Source organism: Doryrhamphus excisus, chromosome 6 (genome assembly GCF_030265055.1).
Source record: "Doryrhamphus excisus isolate RoL2022-K1 chromosome 6, RoL_Dexc_1.0, whole genome shotgun sequence".
In the NCBI taxonomy this organism is placed as follows: domain Eukaryota; kingdom Metazoa; phylum Chordata; class Actinopteri; order Syngnathiformes; family Syngnathidae; genus Doryrhamphus; species Doryrhamphus excisus.
The window spans coordinates 19583938-19597655 of NC_080471.1; the positions used below are offsets into that span (position 1 = coordinate 19583938).

At 37.8% G+C, this 13718-nt stretch overlaps 1 protein-coding gene across 4 annotated transcripts in view; it reads left to right on the forward strand.

The window, feature by feature from the left end:
* The window catches only part of LOC131131236 (coiled-coil domain-containing protein 73-like), a 39052-nt gene extending 25421 nt beyond the window's left edge, over window positions 1-13631 (forward strand). For all 4 annotated transcript variants that reach the window (XM_058075733.1, XM_058075736.1, XM_058075735.1 and 1 more), the window contains one exon: window positions 13484-13631. The gene's annotated coding sequence lies outside the window, so the exon portion shown is untranslated. The remainder of the gene's footprint in view (window positions 1-13483) is intronic.
* Window positions 13632-13718: the final 87 nt, after the last annotated feature.

The window sequence follows — 13718 nt, forward strand, 5'->3', positions numbered from 1 at the left end:
TTATTAATAATTAGAGGCCGTTACCACAAAAAGCTAATACTAAACTCTGAATACCAGACTATAGGGTTGTTTTTTCATGCCTAGAGGGCTCTAATAATTCATTCATTCATTCATTTTCTACAGCTTGTCCTCACAAGGGTCGCAGGGGGGTGCTGGAGCCTATCCCATCTGTCTTCGGGCGAGAGGCGGGGTACACCCTGGACTGGTCGCCAGCCAATCACAGGGCACATATAGACAAACAACCATTCACACTCACATTCATACCTATGGACAATTTGGAGTCGCCAATTAACCTAGCATGTTTTTGGAATGTGGGAGGAAACCGGAGTACCCGGAAAAAAACCCACGCATGCACGGGGAGAACATGCAAACTCCACACAGAGATGGCCGAGGGTGGAATTGAACCCTGGTCTCCTAGCTGTGAGGTCTGCGCGCTAACCACTTGACCACTAACCACTTGATCACCGTGCCGCCCCTAATGAGAATATGTAGCACAGAAAATGGATGTACCCTAATTTTAATAACGTTTATGGCTTGTTAATCAGTTTACTTTTCTTGTACTTTTCAGACAGTCCCAATTTTGACCACTTTTATAACCACTTTTCAAACGTGTAAATGTAAATCCCCCACGTCCCCGCCAAACTGATAGAAAAATAGAGCCAGTTGACAGCGTGTCGGTGTTGTTAAATGATCCTCAGGAGGACCACCATAAGGGCAGACATACGTTTCTGATTTTCAGGGAAGGCTTTTACTTCTTATAGGTACATGGTCCTCCCACAGACAAACACTGATAACTATATATGTGCATCTGCATGAACGTGTGTGTGTGTGTCTGTGTGTGTGTGCGCTACAGCATGTGTGAGTGGTAGTCTCCTCACGTGCATGATGCTCTAGAAAATGAAACCATTTGATAACCATTATTGATGGGTTTGAGGCCACACTCGGGTCAGGGTTGCCTCCACACACACACACACACACTCAAGTAGAAATGTCAATCAAGTCCATCCCACAGTGTTGCTTCTAGTCAACGTGATTAACAGCTCTTTCATCCAGGGGAGTCTATTAACCTGTTGATCCACGATCACTGTCTCGCTTTGTTTTCTGGTGTACTACCTTCCTACAAGTGTCCCTAAAAGTTACTTTTCAAATATTTTACTTACTGAGATCAGGACCTCGCACTTTTTATACCGTTCTAAATCACCGATCCAAAACAACATGTCACACTGTTTTCTGTTATAAAACGTAATTAGTTATCACCTTTGAAATATCTAAGACTTGGAGACGTTTACTGTGTCGCAACACATTTATGAGATTTTATATGAAAGCTTGGATCATAGCTTTGAAGTCACAGATAAAGCCTTATTTTGCACGCTGTTTGAAATAGGAGTGCAGTAAACAGCCTTTGATAAGGGCAGAGTGACCAGTTAAGTTGACCTTTACATTGCAGTCTACAGTCTAACTTCTTTGATTATGAATTGTTACTGAACATTTTTGCTTGAATTAACTACGAACTATGCTTTCAACTTAGACAGGCTTTGGAAGTAGTCAAAGTCTTTTAAGTATTTTAATATTTTTTATGGTGCGGCATGGCTTTCAGACCAGTTGGCACACAAGTTGTTAAATAGTACTTACAGATGTACAAGAGGAGTCCGTCAAATATTTTAATGATGGTATTACAGGGGTACAGTCCTCTGTCGGGTGGTGTAATTGTAATTTATTTAACTTTTTAAATATTAAAGTGTTTTGCACTTTGAATGTACCAACTCTCCGGAGCTGATTGGTCCAAACATTATCACTTCCTGTAACCCTGGTGTGAACTAAACGCACAGGTGCCAACACAATATCAGAAAACTCTGTTGTTATAAATAATTATGACATAATTGTTAAAAAGTCAAATAATCAGTTTTGCGAAAAAATAAACAACTTGGATGATCAATTATTTCGTAATTCCAGTGACCGGCCCATTAAACACTCCCATACATTGCAGGTGTATTTGTTTTTATAGTGGGGCAGTGACACTGCTTTCTCAACCCAAGAAGGGCAATCCAAGCTGGAGGAGGACCCCTGGTATTTTGGGAGAGATAAGAAAGCTGGACAAAAATGTTGTAGAATTTGGTGACGTCATTTTGCACAGTCCATATTGTGTTTTAAGGTTTCTAGCAGGTTGTTTTAAAGTTTATTTGCTTTAAGTGACCTCCTGGCCCAGTAAGGTGCTGTGTTTGCAACATGCACACATTACGAATTTGGGTATACATCAACATCTGTGAAAAAGTGCCCTTTTCTGGAAGGGACGGTTCCCTAAATCTTCTGTAGAAGAAAGATTAGATTTTGCATAAGGGTAAGGGTCCCAGTTTCAAATTTTTCAAATATATAGAGAATAAAATATTTTGAGTTTAACGAAATAAATTAATTTGGAAATTAATGAATTCAAATATATGTTTTTGAGTGTATAAATACCATATTTTCTGGACTATAAGTCGCTCCAGAGTATAAGTCGCACAAGGCCAAAAAGGCACAATTAGGTCGAAAAAAAAGTAGAAGTCGCATTTTTTGCGGGTAATTAATTTTACATACTTGACCAAAACAGACATTACGTCCTCTTGGAAGCTAAGTTCTAACAATAAAAGAATAGAGAACAGGCTGAATAGGTGTAAGATATGCTAACACAATGGTTATTCAGCTACACAAAAAAATAAACATAAACAGAAAAGGTGTCCAGTGTTTATGTAACATAAACATTTTTCTCATTTATAAGTCGCTCTGGAGTATAAGTCGCAGGAACAGCCAACCTATGAAAAAAAGTGCGACTTATAGTCCAGAAAATACGGTACTTGACCAAAACAGGCATTACGTCCCCTTGGAAGGCAAGTTCTAACATTAATAAAAGAACAGAGAACAGGCTGAAAAGGTGTAAGATATGCTAACACAATTATTATTATTCAGCTACACAAAAAATAAACATAAACAGAAAAGGTGTCCAGTGTTTATGTAACATAAACAGTTTTTTCATTTATAAGTCGCTCTGGAGTATAAGTCGCAGGAACAGCCAACCTATGAAAAAAAGTGTGACTTATAGTCCGGAAAATATGGTACTTGACCAAAACAGACATTACGTCCTCTTGGAAGCTAAGTTCTACCAATAAAAGAATAGAGAACAGGCTGAATAGGTGTAAGATATGCTAACACAATGGTTATTCAGCTACACAAAAAATAAACATACACAGAAAAGGTGTCCAGTGTTTATGTAACATAAATATTTTTCTCATTTATAAGTCGCTCTGGAGTATAAGTCGCAGGAACAGCCAACCTATGAAAAAAAGTGTGACTTATAGCCCGGAAAATACGGTACCTATTTCCAGCATTCCATGATAGCCAATGGCAAGCATTGGGTTTGCCGGCTTATTTCATTTTTCATCCTGAGTTTGACCCGAATCTTCAAGCGGGGTTGACCTCAGTTCTAATTCTGCTTAAATGCATTTTTCATTATTTTATTGCTTTTGAGTTGTTTGCCCACAGACTCACACTGCGAGTTGTTATGGTTGCATATCAGCCTACAGAGCACTGCATATTTAGCCAGACGGGGGGGCCGGGGTCCCACACCAAATTCCCTGCACAGGTTAGATGAACTTTTTTGTTGCTTTGGACCGTATATAAGCACCTCCATTATAGTGTCAGTGTTGAATGCTAAGCATAATTTTTTTTTTTGTTTTCCCTAAGAATAATCTTTTGTTAACTTATCGATGCGCTATAGTGTTTTTACTTTCAAATAGCTATTCCGAGGGATACAAAGATGTGAGTTGATGGTAATCTGTTAGCGGTTGATTGATGGTGTTCAGTGCAGCCTTTAATGACCTGTCAGATGGAAGGAAAAATGAGGTCACAGGTCATCAGATTTAGGCCACCAGAGGTCCAACCCTACCACTTGCCACTGTGGTCATCTTTCTAATTCTGTGTTTCTGTCTCACACTGTTTGTTTTTTGTGTGTTCTTCTTCATGTCGGAAATAAAGACGGGCCGCCTTCCAAAATCAACAAGTAGACCTACAAATAGTCGAAGGTTGAGTCTAGCAGAGAACGTCTGATTCAAAGAAAAACAGAAGACGATAGTTCTCCTGCTGGGTTTCTCGGACTGATAATTTTATCTCAGCACATTATTCATCTGCTACCAAAGTGACTTCAGAGTGTGTAGTTTCACGTACCTATATCTAGGTTTTTTTGAATTAATCAAAAGCACGTTGGGGTATGACATGCTTATTTTGCACTATGCAGCGACTGAACCCACAACCTGCCATCATCATTCCATGTCAGACCATTTATTATTAAAGTGCTGGAATGTGTCTGCTACTTTATCATTAAGAGCAGAGGGACACTCATCAGCATTTTCAAAACATCCCCCAACAGGTAGACACATACAGTTTGGCCAGACGTTTAGACACACAATATGATATAATAACCATATCATTTATTTGAACCATTCCTTTTCAAGAGTGGAATGATTATACAGTGTACAATTACACAATTGTCTAACAAGACAGCACGAAATATATACAGTATAACTCTGACAACAAAACTCTACTGACAACAAAACTGAGAATGAATATAATGACTATATTATATATGGAATTTGCATGTTCTCCCCGTGCATGCGTGGGTTTTTTTTCCGGGTACTCCTGTTTCCTCCCACATTCCAAAAACATGCTAGGTTAATTGACGACTCCAAATTGTCCATAGGTATGAATGTGAGTGTGAATGGTTGTTTGTCTATATGTGCCCTGTGATTGGCTGGCTACCAGTCCAGGGTGTACCCTGCCTCTCGCCCAAAGACAGCTGGGATAGGCTCCAGCACCCCCGTGACCTTTGTGAGTAAATGAATGAATGAATGAATATTATATATGTGTATATATATGTGAGTTGGACACAAAGTGCTTGAAATGAGGAAGAAAGGAAACAGATATCAAGTTGTTGATTGTTCTGTGTGCATTCTATGAACAAATAAACCGCCCCCACACACAATTAAATAATTCCCAACTGTGTCCCACAAGTGTCCCAAAGAATAACCGAGACGATAACTAAGACGATGTAGGAAAATAACATATTTGTAGCAATCATTTTTGTGCGTCGTTCAAATAATTATTCCTATGAAACTCGAGTGTCCATTGTTCCATTCCTTGTTGATGACAATGAATTGGTTCCAGGTTAATTGGCGACTCGAAATTGTCCATAGGTATGAATGTGAGTGTGAATGGTTGTTTGTCTATATGTGCCCTGTGATTGGCTGGCGACCAGTCCAGGGTGTATTCTGCCTCTCGTCCGAAGACAGCTGGGATTGGCTCTAGCACCCCCGCGACCCTCGTGAGGACAAGCGGTAGAAAATTAATGAATGAATGAATTATTAGAGCCCTCTATGTAGGCATGAAACAACACCCCTATAGTCACTTTTACACTTGTATTACCCAATATAGTAGACAAATTGAGAGGAAATAAGCCATTTAAGTAAATAAGACTCTTGCTTGTGTGTTATGATAAATGTGTTCCTCTCAGGGATCTGCATGATGGACGAACAGGAAGTGACGTCTGGTATATTTATATATAGTTGAGTATTAGCTTTTTGTGGGTAACGGCCTCTTGTGAGATGATTCAAACCTGAAACCTGTTGATCCAGAGATCAAGTCTGGTCCTTGTGTGTCTCATAAAACATTACAGTAACATTACTGACACCTTGTGACCAGGGTAGAATACCACATAATATCATATCTTCTGAATGCCTCATATTTGTATTAAAGCTCTTCTAGCCATTGTTATGCTCGGAAGTGCAGTATTTAGGCAACAATCTATAGTTTGCTTCATTTATTTTCTACTGCTTATCCTCACGAGGGTCGCAGGGGGTGCTGGAGCCTATCCCAGCTGTCTTCGGGCGAGAGGCAGGGTACACCCTGGACTGGTCGCCAGCCAATCACAGGGCACATATAGACAAACAACCATTCACACTCACATTCATACCTATGGACAATTTGGAGTCACCAATTAACCTAGCATGTTTTTTGGAATGTGGGAGGAAACCGGAGTACCCGGAGAAAACCCACGCATGCACGGGGAGAACATGCAATCTCCACACAGAGATGGCCGAGGGTGGAATTGAACCTTGCTCTCCTAGCTGTGAAGTCTGCGCGCTAACCAGATCATAATAATTGGTCCACTAATGATAACTTTTGATGACTCCAAGAGCTCAGAAAAGAATGTGTACAGACAAACTTGTTGAGATGGCACGTTCTCTTTTTATTTTCAGAAAAATCATTGGAAGGGCGAAAAAAAAAGAAGTGGACAGGTTTAAAGCCAGTGGTTTATGTGATAGAATCTTTCACCCTGTTAAAGTATTTTATTATGTGAGGACAAGTGAAGAATGTTTCTTTTTTTGTGTGTGATACACATTCAATTGACCAGACATTGAACTCTACACATGCTATTCTTCCTCTGTCTGATATCTGCTTTTTTCTTACCAACGGAGTCATCATACTCCCCTGTTAGCGACTTTACTATTGCTGCTTGGATGACTGACTCACACTCATTATGAAGCGGTGACAAGTACAAGATGAAGACCGGTGTCTGTTAGATCACTCAGGCCTGAAGAGTGTTTTGTTTAACATTCGTGTGCCTTTATTATTATTACTAATGTGATTGGCTGCCGACCAGTCCAGGGTGTACCCCGCTTCTCACCCAAAGACAGCTGGGATAGGCTCCAGCACCCCCACGACCCTTGTGAGGAAAAAGCGGTAGAAAATGAATGAATGAATGACTTATTGTAAGAATGGTAATGGTAATGGTAACTCAATATAAGAGTTAGACTCACTGTGTCATCTGAGAAAGAACACTAAAATTATCACACAGCAACTTAACACTCAAAAGGTATGTAAGAAATATACATGTACCAATACGAGTTTAGAATATAAAAAAAAACAATTTGACCGGCTTCCCATCATGCATTTCTGCCCAGCAAATCATTTCATTGGCAAAATGTGCTGGAGCTGCAAAGTTTAATTCCGTTGTCTCTGTCCACTAGAGGGAGCCTCCCTCTGGAGGAGGCTGTATGAATGTGAATGTGAATGGTTATTTGTCTATGTATGCCCTGCCCCTGGGTGTACCCTGCCTCTCGTCCGAAGTCAGCTGGGATAGGCTCCAGCAGACCCTAATGAGGATAAGTAGCATAGAAAATTGATGTACACTAATTTTAATAATGTTTATGGTAATGGTAATGGTTTTATTTCATTTGAACATGCATCAGATTACAATTGAATGCATCACATAATCAGTTCACAGTTCCACATGTCCAAAAGGAGTAGGAAGAAGCAAAGCTTATTAAATCCTACCCCTCCATCTGGTACTTTTACAATCAGTAACTGTTGCATTTGTTCACTTCCTGCTTTCCATAATACAGTTTAATGTTTTTTTTGTTTTTTTTTTAAATAATGTACCTCGTACCAAAGTAGGAGGTGATATGATCATCCAATGACATAATGTGTACCATAGTAAGTGTCAATATAGTGATATATATAGCACATCATGACTGGTTCAAGACTCTTCATCCTTGTATTTAGCAAACATCAACTGCTTGTATTGTTTCTTGAATTGGCTCATCGTTGTGCATTGTTTGAGGGTCTTACTCAATCCATTCCATAGTTTGATTCCACATACTGAAATGCTATGGCTTTTTAACTTTACTAATGAACTGCATTAAAAAAAACACAAGTAGGTCATAGGATATATTTATATAATTAATGCATTATATTTTTGTAATATTACATTGTCATGTATTATTCTGTAGAGTGTTGGCCTTCCACTATAGGTGTCCTCTAGTTTTCTATGTCCATTTCTGCTCAATATTTGTTCATCCATCATCCCTCAGGAATTGATCAGAGGTACATTCAAGCAAAAAGAACCCCCCCCCCCCCCCCCCCCCCCCCCCCCCCAGGGTTCAGCCTGTTTATACAATTTATAATATAGTACTTATCAGACATTTGGGGTTATGACGTCTCTTTTTCCATCCAAGGTTCCCTGAGCATGAACAATCGTAAACATCAACTGCTAAGACAAGGACATATGACGTTTATTAATCCTTTAGGATCTGCATTTACAGTATTTGATGGATTTGACATCCCATAATTTCAAATTACATCACCGGCAACTCAATTTGGTCAGTAGATTGACTATTTACTTTACTTTTTATGATTGTGAACATTTGGAAATGTACTATTTTGGAGTGAACATACTTATGTGGAAGCTCTTAAGTCGTCCACGAGCAGTCTGAGATAGTATCGCCGAAGAATTCAGTTTAACAACCAGAACATAACTCAATGTACACTGAGCTGATAGCAAGCCACTTTAGTATGTTTCTGTTCTCATGCATCTGCCTCGACAAAAAAAAAAAAAAATCCTACCATTATTCACGATCACATTTGCTACAAAAATATCTTTCATATCAGTGTAATCATGTGCTTCTATAATGATCCTGAATCACTGGTACTGCAGCTGCCAGTACCTCGTCTTATCTCGTGATGGAGTCCCGCATCTGCTAATGAAGAACGTTATGTCCAAGGTAGTATATACATTATTTAACAAAAAGGGTGTTGTCCACTTCCACACCTATTTTGAGGGATAGTCTCTTCCCTCATTCAGTGTAAATGTACGACTTGTCATTCATTATTTTCACATCAAAGGTCATCGTAGTCTCATAGCTACCATAAACAATTATTAATTAGCATTGGATGGACACAGGAAGTCTATCCATTTTCTTTGTCACTTATCCTCACTGTGGTTGCGGGCGTGCTGGAGCCTATCCCAGCTGTCTTCGGGTGAGAGACGGGGTACACCCTGCACTGATCGCCAGCCAATCACAGGGCACATATAGACAAACAACCATTCACACTCACATTCATACCTATGGACAATTTGGAGTCGCTAATTAACCTAGCATGTTTTTTTTTTGAATGTGGGAGGAAACCGGAGTACCCGGAGAAAACCCACGCATGCACAAGGAGAACATGCAAACTCCGCACAGAGTTGAACCCTGGTCTCCTACCTGTGAGGTCTGCGCATTAACCACTCGACCGCCGTGCAGCCATAACATAAACTATTATTAATAATTAAAGTTTTTTTTGGCCTAAATTAAGCATAAACATGCCTAAATGAAGATGCATTCAAAGACGTCTCCTATATTGGGTAGTGTGAAGGTGACCATAAGGTGTTATTTCATGTTTGGAGGGCTCCAATAATGTTAAAAACTGTATTTAGAAGGTTGTAAAAAGGTTTTCTATTCTCTAATTTCCATTTATTTAGACATAAACATTTTATATTTGCAATATAACTTAAGTCGTTACGTGTTAGAATTTTTTACAGTCAAAAAGTGAAATTTTTAGGGTGGTTTTAGGCACAATGTGGTCCATCCATTGATTTTCTGTACCTCTTATGCTGCGCCAAAATGGGCGTGGCGGCGCACCACGGGAGGTGTTCCCATTTTCATCTTGGCACAGTGATAATGTTAAGACAAAACAGCGCTGCAAAGGTGCACTGAAAGCTCGCCAGCTCTGACTTGGTCAATTCCTGGCGCAGGCGAAGCGCACCCTGTGCAGTGCTAAATTGACTGACAGTCGCAAAAAGCAGGGGAATTCTGGGCCCCATGATTTTCATTTTTTCATTTTTTTCATTTTTCATTTTTCTACCACTTATCCTCACGGGGATAGGGTGCTGGGGGTGCTGGAGCCTATCCCAGCTGTCTTTGGGCGAGAGGCGGGGTACACCCTGGACTGGTCGTCAGCCAATCACAGGGCACATATAGACAAACAACCATTCACACTCACATTCATACCTATGGACAATTTGGAGTCGCCAATTAACCTAGCATGTTTTTGGAATGTGGGAGAGAACCGGAGTACCCGGAAAAACACAGTGAGGCCCGCACCCTTGAAGTGTCACAGTAAAAATGTGTTTTTAGTTCTTAATAAAAATACCCACTCTGCACTATTTGTTTCTTATTACGACGACTGTGACTGAATTGGATTCGGTTAAAGAAAGGTACTGATTCTATGATGACGTACTGATGACGTGTGGATGTTGACTACCTCATCTGTCATTCCAACAGTGTGAGAGTGCACATCAGTAGTTTGTTACATAGATGAACAGAGATAAATGATGACTTAACCATCTGGAAATCTAGTCTCACTCTCTCTCTCTCTCTTTGCAAAGAACTACTGACCTATGATTCAACTTGAGGAGGAACAGAGAGAGGAGGATAAGAGTGGGAGGAGGAGGTGGAGCACGGTACTAAAAGTGCTTGTCAGGAGAAGAAGCTATGTCTTATTCACTACATTGTTGACCTGTCAGCTTAAATAGTTCTATGGCGTATGTATATCTACAACAGGTGCAACATGACTGGTTGACAGAATTAACAAAAACGAACATTTCACCCATCGAGATGCTCTGGATGCTATTTGAGGCAAATGACACCAATACAATTTTGGAGCGGCCTTTTATTGTGGCCATATAAGAGGCACACATATAATAATCCATCCATTCATTTTCTTTAGGTGACAGGCGGGGTACACCCTGGACTGGTGGCCAGCCAATCACAGGGCACATATAGACAAACAACCATTCACACTCACATTCATACCTATGGACAATTTGGAGTCAACAATTTGTCCTCCCACATTCCAAATTGCACAGGGAGAACATTCAAACTCCACACAGAGATGCCCAAGGAGAGAATCGAACCTGGTCTTCTGACTGTGTGGCCAATATGCTAACCACTCGTCCACCGTGCGGCCCCATATAATAATCCTGAGGCCTAAACAGTCAAAATAATAATAATTATAAATAATAAATATTTTTTATAGATGAATGATGAATGCTAACTCACACTGATTTCAATAGTTTTGTGAACAATGTATGAGACATATAGGCCTTCTGTATAAATAGAATCCATTTTTAGAGGGTTAAGTGTTGCATTTACATTTTTTGTTGAGTACAACTATAATTATGTAACAACACAACTAAACACAGATATTAGTGAAAATAAACATAGATGAGAACTGAAAAATATTAATTGCATCATGCTAGTATTGACTTAGTACTGATCAATATTGATATTTTGCTACTTCACATTGAAGTAAGTTGTTAAAACAATAAATTTAAAGGTACTTTAGGTTTTTCTTATGTAAATATATTAATCAAAATTATGAACATGCAATCTCCATGCAGAAAGTCCAAGACCCGGTGAGATATTAGTGAAAATAAACATAGATGAGAACTGAAAAATATTAATTACATCATGCTAGTATCGACTCAGTACTGATCAATATTGATATTTTACTACTTGACATTGAAGTAAGTTGTTAAAACAATACATTTAAAGGTACTTTATGTTTTTCTTATGTAAATCTATTAATCAAAATTAGGAACATGCAAGCTCCGTGCATAAAGTCCAAGAGCCGGTGAGATATTAGTGAAAATAAACATAGATGAGAACTGAAAAATATTGATTGCATCATGCTAGTATCGACTCAGTACTGATCAATATTGATATTTTACTACTTGACATTGAAGTAAGTTGTTAAAACAATACATTTAAAGGTACTTTAGGTTTTTCTTATGTAAATATATTAATCAAAATTAGGAACATGCAATCTCCATGCAGAAAGTCCAAGAGCCGGTGTCAAACCGAGAGTGTTCTTGCCGAAAAAAATGTCCGGCCAATTAATTAATGACAAAAATATTATGCTAATCATGCTGCAAAGCCCTTTTTTTCAGAATTAATATGACAGGATGATCCCTCTAACGCACAAGCTTTGTCATTGGCTTATAGTTTAACACATAATTGATTTCCAACTGAGGTGACACAAAGACGTGTTGCTCTCTTTTGCTCTGTGTTTTGCTGATAAATGTACACTGATCCATCATGATAAGCCTTGTGATCTCTGATAGGTCCCAGACTAAGAAATAAGCCAGCAGCAGCAAATAGACATGTTGAACTTAAGCCTTTTTTTTTTCTTCTCCCCCTGCATGTTATTTCTTCCTCAGAAACATAAACACACACGGGTATTAAAAGAGAGACAATCACACACCCCTCCATTCTCAGTATTACCATAGCTGCCCATGCATCCCAGAAGGGCGCTCATGCATTTGACTGCTCAACCAATATGGTTTAAGACTGATGGCTGATGCTGACAGTGGAATACATTCCTGATTTACAGACAAATTAACAGTGAATGAGAATTTACCAGTACTGTTTTGTTTACAAACATATACACGTATCAACCTGGAAAATGATTACTGGGCCCTTAGACTTACACGTACCGCTCATTGTAATAATTATTTGCTTTTTATGCTTTATCAAACTCGACAAAAAGACATTCCCACACAAACACACCTTTTTTCTTGTTGTAATTTTTAATTTGTTGATGTGCATGAATGACATACAGTATCTCTAACTTCTGATTTGATTTTTTTTGTCCAAAGATTAAAAGTACAAATGATTTCATAAAATCTCATCAACATGATTTCTAAATATACAGTATGGGATTACAATTAATGGATTTAGACCAACTTAAATGTGAAATATATATCTTTGGAATATCGTTAAATTAAATTACAGATGGATAGTTTTGCTTTGTGTTTGTAATTAAAATACAAAATAATTAAATATTTTATTATATAATAATAATAATTATTATTGTTATTATTATAATGTTATAATAATTATAATAATAATATATTCTTTATTATATTATATGAATACTTAATATTAAATTAAGTGAAAACAGCAGCTAAATAATTGTGTATTTTGCATTTTTTAACATTTCATTATTTTTAATGAGATATTTGTTATATTATGTTATATATATTTTTTATATTATATTATATTTATTTTATATTTTTATTTTATATTTCATATATTATTTTAATATATATAATATATATTATATATACACTATATATAATATGTTATTGTATTATATATTATATATACAATATATATATAATATATTATTATATTATATATTTATTATATATATTATATTATTATATATATTATATATTATATATTTTATTTTTTATATTACATTATATATATATATATATAATATTTATATTTCATTTATTAACATTACTCCAATGGTCATCAAATTGAACTTTTTAAACTTGATCCAGATTATTATATATAAAGTCAAAATGCTTTATCCTCGGCCAAAATTATAATAAACAAAAAAAATATTTGTAATTATTGCATTGATTTGCTTACTGATATAATGCATGTATGTTTTTCTCAAGTAATTAAATTAACTATTGGATGTATAAAATCTTTGAAATTGTATCAAAAAATACAGTCACTCCCTGACTCCGCCCCTACACACACACACACATACAAGCGGAGAGCATGGAGGGTAAAGAGGGTTACTCCTCCTCACTCATCCACTCCTCTTCCTTCATTCACAGAAAAAAGCTGTGACTGACGAGAAGCTTTTCTGCTCCTTGAATGGACCAAACACGACTTCAGTACAAAGTGAAGGTGGTCGTCCTGACGAAAGTTGACTGTTTCTCCGCCATGGGCTTGAGGGCCTTCCAGAAAGTCTCTCCTCTGGTGTCAGACAACTGAAGGGCATCAACCGAACCAGACTTTGGAGCGTGAAGCGCCGGATCTTTGGGGGTCAGGGCATAAGGTCAGTCAGAC